Source organism: Solanum stenotomum, chromosome 7 (genome assembly GCF_019186545.1).
Source record: "Solanum stenotomum isolate F172 chromosome 7, ASM1918654v1, whole genome shotgun sequence".
NCBI classification, from domain to species: Eukaryota; Viridiplantae; Streptophyta; class Magnoliopsida; order Solanales; family Solanaceae; genus Solanum; species Solanum stenotomum.
Genome location: NC_064288.1, coordinates 3,992,864 through 4,003,356, shown reverse-complemented (window position 1 = coordinate 4,003,356; position 10,493 = coordinate 3,992,864). Strand labels below are relative to the sequence as shown.

General features: G+C 29.0%; 2 pseudogenes; both read right to left on the bottom strand.

Annotated features, from left to right (window-relative positions):
• Positions 1-52, bottom strand: part of LOC125871307 (acetyl-CoA-benzylalcohol acetyltransferase-like) — a 5,211-nt pseudogene extending 5,159 nt beyond the window's left edge.
• A 2,986-nt stretch (positions 53-3,038) lies between these two features.
• Positions 3,039-4,665, bottom strand: LOC125871306 (acetyl-CoA-benzylalcohol acetyltransferase-like; annotated as a pseudogene).
• Positions 4,666-10,493: the final 5,828 nt, after the last annotated feature.

The window sequence follows — 10,493 nt, the reverse complement described above, 5'->3', positions numbered from 1 at the left end:
CTTGTGGCTAAAGGGTACAGTCAGACTGAGGGAATTGATTATCAAGAGACATTTTCACCAGTTGTGAAAATGGTCACAGTAAGATCTATCATTGCCATTGCAGTTGCTGAAAATTGGCAAATATTTCAGATGGATGTTTTCAATGCCTTCTTGCAAGGAGATTTATTTGAAGAAGTTTATATGGAGTTGCCTAAAGGTTTCACAAGTCAGGGGGGACATAAGGTTTGTAGACTTATGAAATCTTTATATGGTCTTAAACAAGCATCAAGGCAGTGGAATGCAAAACTTACAGATGCTATGATGGCATCAGTATATATACAAAGTCATTTAGACTATGCTTTATTCACAAAAAGGAAGGAGGATTGCCCAAGCCTTATAAGGAGTCCACCCATCTCATTAACCACCGATGTGGGACTTTTGTCATTCTTTAANTGCTCTGAATTTCAATCTCTAACCTGGCTATTAGGATTGACAATTGACAACCAACAAAAGTAGGAAACAAGTCTGAATTGTAGTAATGAAGTTGTTTGTGAATGAATATTTATTCCTCTATTCTATTATATATAGGCTGGCTTTTAACCGCCAGTTGACAGGGCATTACTTTTTATTACATACAATATTTTTGATAAACGAATTGTACTAATATTTTTCATCCAGGTTTTCCGATATAGAGTCTCCTTTATGGAGCGTTTTACTCCAATATAGGACTTCCGAGATTGAATCTCAACATGGGACTAACACCATAAATGTCACAATTAGTATGTGCAGCAATTTCTTCTACATAGGTCGGCTGATTTAAATGTTAAATTAAACATAAAAGGGAAAAGACTCAAATATATATGCTATCGAACTTTCAGAAAAGGTTTATTTATGTTATCTGTTAAAAGTTTGGCTCATTTATGTCATTGTTATTAAAAAAAAAAGGCTTATTCATGCCCTTTTTTTTAACTCCGATTTTGCAAAATCGCTTTTTTATACCCCCAACAAGGTTTAACACTTTTTAATTTTTGGTTCAAATGTACTATTTTTGCTTCTTGTTCATTAAGACCACCAAGAACACCTAAATACCATAAACAACTCCCAAATTTCATACTTCTTTAATTTTTCACGAAATCACCTCAAATTTCAAGAATAGTTTCCATCTAAGCTAGATATCAAAACTCAATCTCTTTTGAGAGCGAATTCAAACTAACTCAACAAGACCCACTTAAAAATTCTTCAAAGTTTCAAAACTTCAACATTCATTTATGGTAGAATTTTCTCCACAACTTCAAATCATTTGAAATTTTGAACGTATACTCAAAAAATAGTAGGGAACAAAGATCTAATGTCAAAAACAATTACAAAAACACGAATCAAAGAAAAAATTTGAAATTTTGGGTTTGATTTTTAGATTCTTTTTATTATATGGTGAATTTTTTGAACTCTACGTATGATTTTAGAATTTTGGTTTTTTTTAAAAAGAAAAAAATTAATGATATAGTCGAAATTTGAGATGTTTGTGAAAAATTGAAGATGTTGACAATTTGAGAGCTGTTTATATTCTCCATGTGTTCTTGGTGCTTTTAAGAAAGAATAAGCAAAAATAGTACATTGGATCCAACAATTTCATTAAAAATTGTTAAACCCTGTTTGAGGTGTAAAAAGTGGTTTTGCAAAATTGGAGTTAAAAAAAATGGCATGAATGAGTCTTTCCTTTAATAACAATAGCATAGATGAGTCAAACTTTTAATGAATATAATATTTAAGTCTTTTCCCAACATAAAAACCAATGGATCTTTAACAATTAAATTTTTGAGAGGTGGTGTAACTCTAGCCTAATTTTGAATGTGTAACAGGCAATTTAACTATATTTCACGGAAATTTTTATGCACTATTTCTAAATTAAAATTAAAAGAATAATGGAGATATAATGACAATACCTACCCCGCCCCCTCTAACTCACTAGGCCACCGAACCCTTAATCAATTAAGTCAAACTTTGCAAAAAGTACCGCAACAATATGTAGCCTGCATTAATAATTGAGATCTCTTAATAATTTCTCTTCAATCGAACCCTAGGTTTTTTTATTACCCAACTCATGAGATAAATTTGTGTATATATATATATATATATATATATATATATATATATATATATATATATNAGTCTCTGTCCTCTCTCACTCGCCTCTCTCCCAATCTCGCTCGCCAGATATTCAAATACATATGTATATTAGTTACATATATACAATTATCTGACAAATATACATATAAAATTCGCATCTATCCACTCTCTGCCCTCTCTTGCTCACCTCTCTCTCCCAATCTTGCTCATCTCTCTCCTCCATGTCCCAATATCGCTCGTCAGATATACAAATACATATGTATATCAATTGCATATATACAATTATTTGACAGATATACATATACAATTCACCTCTCTGCACTCTGCCCTCTCTCACCCGTCTCTCTCCTCCCTCTTCCAATTTCGCTCGCGCATCTCTCCTCCCTCTAACATATTGTAGCTACGAATCGTAATTAACAAACTATAGTTATGAAACATAATTAAGTTAATTTTAAGTGACTATATACGAAAATTCCACATTGTCTACCCCTACTTTGGTGAAAAATTAATTAAAGCTAGCATTATCCAAATATATTCCATCTGGAGGTCGGCTTTGTTCCGTCTTATTAATTTCAAACAATTTATTATCCCTTCCGTTCACTTTTACTTGTAACTTATTCCTATAATAGATTTTTATTTTTACTTGTCACTTTTAACCTATCAAAAAAAGATAATAATTTTTTTTCATGTTTTACACTCCGAATAAAAATACTTATTTTAAGACATCATTTAATAGGAGATAGTTTGATAAAATACTTATATCAATAATTATTTTTTTAATGGATATGTCAAATAAAAGTGTGACAAGTAAAAGTGAACACACAGAGTTTAAAAGAAGGTACGTAATTACTATTATTTTATTATGAAAAAAACACGAACGGACAAGCAATACAAATTAAAGCAAGAAATATTACTACGTACATAGTTTCATTTTATCCAAAGGAATGGAGTGCTAGTTTTGAAGTGGATGACAAAATGTTGGGGTCTCTCTTGAATTGAGCCATGTCATTCTTGTTAGAATTCAGAAACATTGCAGTGACTTCCATTAATGGAGGAAATCTGAAACTGCTATTAAGCTTGAATGAACAGAGACAGAATTCTGGGAGAATACAGAATTGGGAAATTTTCTCTGATTAAAACCAATACTGAAAATTTGATCATCTACACACTTATATACACGTTTTAACTTGTAACTAACTAAGCTAGCTAGTATCTTTCTAACAAACTATTAACTAACAGCCTTAACAATAATCAATTAACTAATCACGTGATGGTGCCATGTCACATACGTATTAACCTTTCTCATCCTCAATCTCCTTTAAAGAAACCCATGCTTCTATTCCATCACCATCTTTTGTGTCCATCAGACTTATTCCTTCAAAAGCATTGCACTCACCCAGAATGGCTTTCTCCAACCAAAGTCAGCTTCATACCAAGAAAATCTGCACCAACTAGTGCTTGGATAAATGTCAATCTCGTCTCCTTGGGCAAATTTCTCTATAACTTTTCTCTGATTGTTAACAACGAAAGAGGAAATGTCATCAACGCTTACCAATGGCTACACATGTGTCCCCTATTGTATTTCCTACCAACTTTACAAAATCATTCAACTCATCCTTTCTTGCCTCCATATTAACAATTCCATACATTGTACAATTCCCTAAAGCATCATCATCTAACGATGGTAAATTCAATTTCCCCCTTAAATTATTAAGAAATAATAAAGACGAGTTCCTTGAATATCCATTTTTGGCAGTGGAAATGCCAACAAGAACCTTCCATATTAATGACATAATGAGCACCACTCGAGTAGCTAGGTCTGATGTCACTTGAATCTTCAATTGTATTTTTGAGGTTTGCTATTGCTAAAGCATCAAAGATAAATCTCCTTGTGACAATCTTAGGGCGAGTAGTATTAATGTTCGGAGCTGATGATGGAAACTGAGTTCCTGATAGCACTCTGGTGGGAAAGAGAGATGACAAGTGACCGAAACTTTGGAGAGAGCCAGCTTTTAGTGTCCTGTAAGGCTAGTGTGTGCCCATTCCTTGACAAATGATTTTTTTGGAATTCCAGGATAACCCGCAGTCGCTACAACCTCTGCCCTTTGGGTGAGCACTCTTTGGTGAGTACTTTGTGCGCACTGGGTTCCTTGACAAATGTTGCTAAAGTAAAGGCATCAGCTATTTTGTGTACTGATGATCCATTTCAGGAAGAAGATCAATCTTGGGTGCTTCACGGAGAAATTCAGCAAGATCCATATTGACTTTGGATTCAATATACTCAACACCTTCATCATTGCAGTGAATTGAGAGTTCATCATCATCTTCACTAAATCTACCCGCTAGAGGGTAAAACTTGGTTAGCGTATCCGCCAAAGATTTTTGAAGCTTATCACATGATGTTTTAACGCTGGGCAAGTAGTAGAAGAGTATTGGGACATATACAGGAAGAGCGAGCTGATCGAAAAATGAAAGTTTGAGGGTCTGAAGATGATTTGGGGTAGGAGTTGAGGGCTTCAACATTTTCCAGATCTGAATTTGAATTTCTAAATTGACCATTACATTAGAATTGATAATTGACAAACAACAAAAGTAACAAACAAGTCTGAATTATAGTAATGAAGTTGTTTCTGAATAAATATTCATTGAGTTAATAACTTTGATGGGCACTAAACAATCAATTTTTTTCAGAGAAAGTCACTCAATTTTCATTTTCAACTCAAAATTCACTCAACTATGACTTCTTTGCATAAAAAATCATTCAACCTATTTAATTATTTTTTTCACTAAAATTTGTTGACATGAAATTTTTATTTTTAACCAAAATTTTAAAAACCAAATATATATATCCATTTAAACCATTTAATGATCCGACACATTTAACCCGCCCCGCTAAAAATATAATATTAAAATTTTTATTTTACCATCAATTTCCTAAATCATTCTCTCTTGTTCCCTTCTTTCTCCCTAGCGTTCTTCTTCTCTTTTCTTTTGCCTTTTTGTATAATTTTGTAAAGGTACAACACTATTTGAAACATCAACGTTAAGAGCAAAAATATTATCTTTTTCAAAACAATTTAGATAGTCAGATCGAGTTAGTTTTATTCTGAATATCATTCGATGGTCCAATTGATGTTGCAGGAGATCCTCCATCAAGAGCTCCCTTCTTCGATAGATTGCACTTCTTCTCCCACTGTACATATGAATGCATGACGAATGACTTTATCAGGATTCAGAACGATAGGAAAACAATCTTTTAAACAAAATAAAAAGTTCAAGATGATATGTATACATTCAAGTTGACATATGAGGATTAAATTCAAATGCTAACATTCACCTCTTCTTTCTAAATATCCAGAAATTTCATCTAGAAGATGACATTTCCCACAGAGAAAATTGATTGATAGTGTCAATCACTATGATATAATGAAAAGCAAAAAGGGATAATCTACATCTAAACTCCCAATCAAGAGGGGAGAAAATGACAAACATAAAATTGTATGTGTTGGAAGAAAGGGTCTACCATTGAAGAACAAACAGAGTGCTGGATTATTAATGGTAATGATTTAGGAAAAATAAATTGTTCAAGATTATATTTTTAGCTGGTCAGGTTAAATGAGGTGGGTCATTAAATGATTTAAATGGATATATATTTGATTCTTAAAATTTTGGTTAAAATAAAAATTTCATGTCAGCAAATTTTAGTGAAAATAATAATTAAATAGGCTGAGTGACTTTCTATACAAAGAAGTCATAATTGAGTGACTTTTGAGTTGAAAATGAAAGTTGAGTGACTTTCTGTGAAAAAAGTTGATAATTGAGTGACCATCAAAGTTATTAACTCAATATTCATTCATCTCTTATCTGCTGGGCTTTTATAATTACGAAAAATATATTTGGCATGACACTTTTTTGGCAAGAAATGGCAGGACCTTACTTTTTCAGGGTAAGGTCGTAATTTCGCAGAAATGAAAAGGGTGATAGGGTAAATTCATTTTTTTGTTGTACCCAAAGTACCCTTTAAAGTAAAACTACTAAAACAAAAGTCTTAAACCATTAGATGGTTTCAAGAAAACTACACTGCCCAAGAATTTTTTCTTCCCAATAAAAAATACTGCCCAAGAAGCATTTATTTATATTCACTATCTTTCTTCCAATTTTTTTGATATTGTTGTTTATTCTTCCATTCTTCTTTCTTTTTAGTATCACTTGTTTTTAAGGAGGGGGAGGGGGGGGGGGGAGAAGGTATATTCATTAAATTTTAAAAACATTTTTCAAAGTAATATTTATTAATTTATTGATCAATAATAATAGTTTACAATTTCAATAATTATATTCCACGTTGAGAATAACACTACTAATTTTCATGAAATTCAAAACATTTAATGAATCCATTATTTTCTAGTTAATTTTTTTTTTTATATAATATTCTCTTAAGAGTATTAATTGTAGGGATAAAGTGAGAAAAAAATGTAACTAATTTTATTTTAATTTAATGAATAAGCAAGTAATTTAATATATATATAAACTAACTAACACAACTAATATGGGATGGAGAAAGTATTGAATTGTGATGTAAAAAAAAAATTGGGAGCAAATTCCTTAGATAATCATCAATGTTTGGAAATTTGTCTTGTAATCACTTTTGTTTCTTTTAGGACCACAATATTATCAAGTTATTCCTATTTTCCTCAAAATATAAACCTCACTCCTAATGAAATGTCATGTCATGTTATTATTATTTTTAACAATAGAATAAAAAACATTTACCTCGCTCTTGAATTTTATAAAAAGTAATAAAATTAACTAATATTTATTATTTATATGTAAATATTTTAAAAATTTATTATCTTATTTAGTTGAGTACGTTAATTTAATATTGTTAGTAGAAATTTTTTATTCTGATATAAAAAATAATATATATATATATATATATATAAAAGATGATGTGACACCTCTTTAAGGCCACCATTCATATTTATCTTTTTTTCTCCTTTATTTTTGATATTTTTCTTTATTTTCTTAATTAAAGTAGAATAATTGAATGTAATTAAGAAAGGAGAATGCATGATTGAAATTTGGAGTGACTTATCAATTCTTCATTAATAAATATAATAATTAATTTAATAACTTATAGACAATAAATTAGTATGATTGTTAAAAAAAATCCAATTTCATTAATATTTTTAATCAATTTTTTGACATTTTTATTAATTTTTTCTATTTGTATAATTTATTAAAAAATCTAAAACTATTTCTTGAGATTCATTTAAACAACAAAGGTTGATATCCATTTTCATGAAATAGTTCCCACGTAACTATAGACATTAAGCACTATTTCCTCTCTTCTTTATTTTGTTTTTATTCCTCCTTTATTTGTTTTATTAAAAGTCTTACATTCACAACTCATTTATTCCATATTCACTCTTAATAATATTCATAACTCATACTTTTCATATTCATAACTCCTAAATATTTAATTTAAAATTTAAAACACCATCATTTTATCTTTATAAATATGATCATTCTATTATTTCATATTTGAAGTGTATATATACATATATATATGTGTGTGTGGTATTAATATATTTATGTTTGTATTTTTTTTATAATGGAAGTTGTAAAAATGATGCTTGTATTGTATTACCTTCTCCTTTATTTATTTATTTATTATATATTTTCTTGATATCTTTTTAGCTTGATTTTTACATTATTCATGTAATTATTGTTATTAAGAGCATGTATAAGGTAGTTAAATTTATGCTCAAGTTATTTGACATTTTTTTTGTCGAGAATTTCTTTGTGTCCTTTTTCTTATTATAAAATGACAAGTATAACTTCTAATATTTTAAGCTTCTCTAATTTAATATATTTATAAATAATAACTACTCATAACTCATACCCTTTAATTTTAGTCTTGATAATTTCATAACTTACGAGTATATTTTAAATTATTTTCTCTTTTTTGATATAATTATTTTTTTATTTGACATGATGGGAATATAAATATATCATAATACCATACATAAAACAATATCATATTAACAATTTTTTATATTTTTTGTGTTTTATATTATTATAATTAAATAATTTATTTTGAATTTATGAATTGATTTATTGAATTCATATTTATTTGATAATGAAAATTGTAAAAGTGATGCTTGTATTGTATTACTTTCTCCTTTATTTATTTATTTATTTATTGTATGTTTTCTTGAAGGAAGACTTAGAAGAATATTTTTTGAAGCATAGTTAGGAATTTCTTTTACTAGAGATTTTTTTTTTTCCTTTGACTTGTAATATATAATAACTTAAGTACACATATTGATAACATTACTCATTTAGTCCTCTATGATCCTACTTTTTACTGTAAAACATAATTAATATAACTATCTTATTTCAATCAAAACAATTATGAGAATAAGTTATATTTTATTTTTCTCTCAAAGAAAATTAAAGATGAAATAAATTATTATATGACATCATTGCTTATTCTTATGCATATGTAATAATTTGTTTGTGTCGCTATTCTTTTCTTGCTTGAAATGTATTTAGAAGTTTTCTTTTCATTTTTTATTACTTTGTGAATATAATAATGTAGATTTTTTTTTTTATGTCTTAACTACATAATTATAAAAATCTATGCCTATATATTATTTAATTGTGGTCTTTGATGAGATTGTAGCATGACACGTCTTTTATGCAATCAATTTATTTATCCGCTTTATAATTTCTACTCTTAAATATTATTGATAACTCCTATTTGTTTCATTGTTATAATTTTTAAAAACATTTCTTTAATATATAAATAGTAAATAAATGTGATGAAAAAGACGTAACGTGAAAGTTCAAAAAAAAATTAATATCATCATAAATGATCGAGTACTCAAAAGATAGATAAGATTTAAACAAAAAAATGTATTGTTTTCAACTTAATACATAGATTGTTGTTTTAAAATATGACCTCTAAATAGTTTGTTCTACCATATGCATATAAAGTCTATTTAGCATATTGAAAAAACATATCATATTTCAGATGAAGGCAAAAAATTACATTGCCTTTTAGGTCACTAGCTTGGATATAAATATTCCATACTACTTCATTATAATTAAAAATTAGCAATTCATAGAATTATTTTTTATAAATGATAAAATAAATTAACTTATTAATTTTCATTGGGGGGTGGGGGGTGGTTGGGGTAAGTGTGGACTAAAAAAAATGAAAATTTAATTACTTTTTTCAAAAATAAATTTTAATTTTTTTTGTGGAAAGCGGGGGTGGGACAGTCAGGAGTTGAGCGGGGTAAAAAAATTGAAAATATCTAACTTTGAACTATTTTTCAAAAATAAAATTTTAAGTTATTAATTTTTTTTATTGAGGAGGGGTTAGTTTGGGTGTAGTAACAAAATAAATTGATTTTTTTAAGAAAGAAAATTTTAAAATTTTTATTTTATTGAATGGGGAGGATCGGGGTACGGAGTGAGGTAAGGAAAAAATTATTATTTGAGGAAAATAAGTTTATTTGAGAACTATTTTCTAAAATATTTAAGTCAACCAAACATAAGAAAATTAAGAAACATTTTCTAGAATGAGAGATAAAATGAATTAAGTAAAAAAGAAAGTAAAGATATTGGAAGAGTAAAGTAAATGAAATGAAATTAGTAAAGTAAATAAAAAAGAAAAGTCAAAAGTGGTTTTCCTTTTTTGGTGGGAAATTTAGGTGGTTTTGGAGTCAATAGCCAAAGGTTGTTTCAGTCATTTCGCAGTGTCATGCCAGGTCGTGCCAAAAAAGTGTCATGCCATTTAGTTTTACTCTAAAAAAGAAAAGTCAGGTGGTTTTCTTTTTTTGGAGGGAAATTTAGATGGTTTTGGAGCCAAGAACCAAAAGGCTATTTCTGTCATTTTGCAGTGTCATGTCAAGTTGTGCCAGAAAAGTGTCCATTTAGGGTGTGTTTGGTATGAAGGATTTTCCAATTTTCTCATATTTGATTGGATTAAATGTTTTCCAAATCAACTCATTTTCCTCAAATTTAAGGAAAATGACTTCCCTTTAAAATTTAAGGAAAACATTTTCCAAAACTCTTTTTCAACTTCAATTTACAATTTTTTTTATCCCCATCCTCACCCCTACCCCCACTCCTTACCACCACCCCTCCCAAAAAAAAATATTAAAAGTTATTTTTAAAAGATATTTCTAATTTCAATTTTTTATTTTTTTACCCCCAACCCCCTACCCTCCCCCTCCCCATCAGCCCCCTATCAGCCCCCCACCCCCTTCAAAAAGAAAAAAGCTTTAAGCTTGTTTTTAAAACATATTTTCAACTTTAAAAATTCATTTTTTCACCCCTACCCTCGAACCCCCGCCCCCACCCCCCCCAAAAAAAAA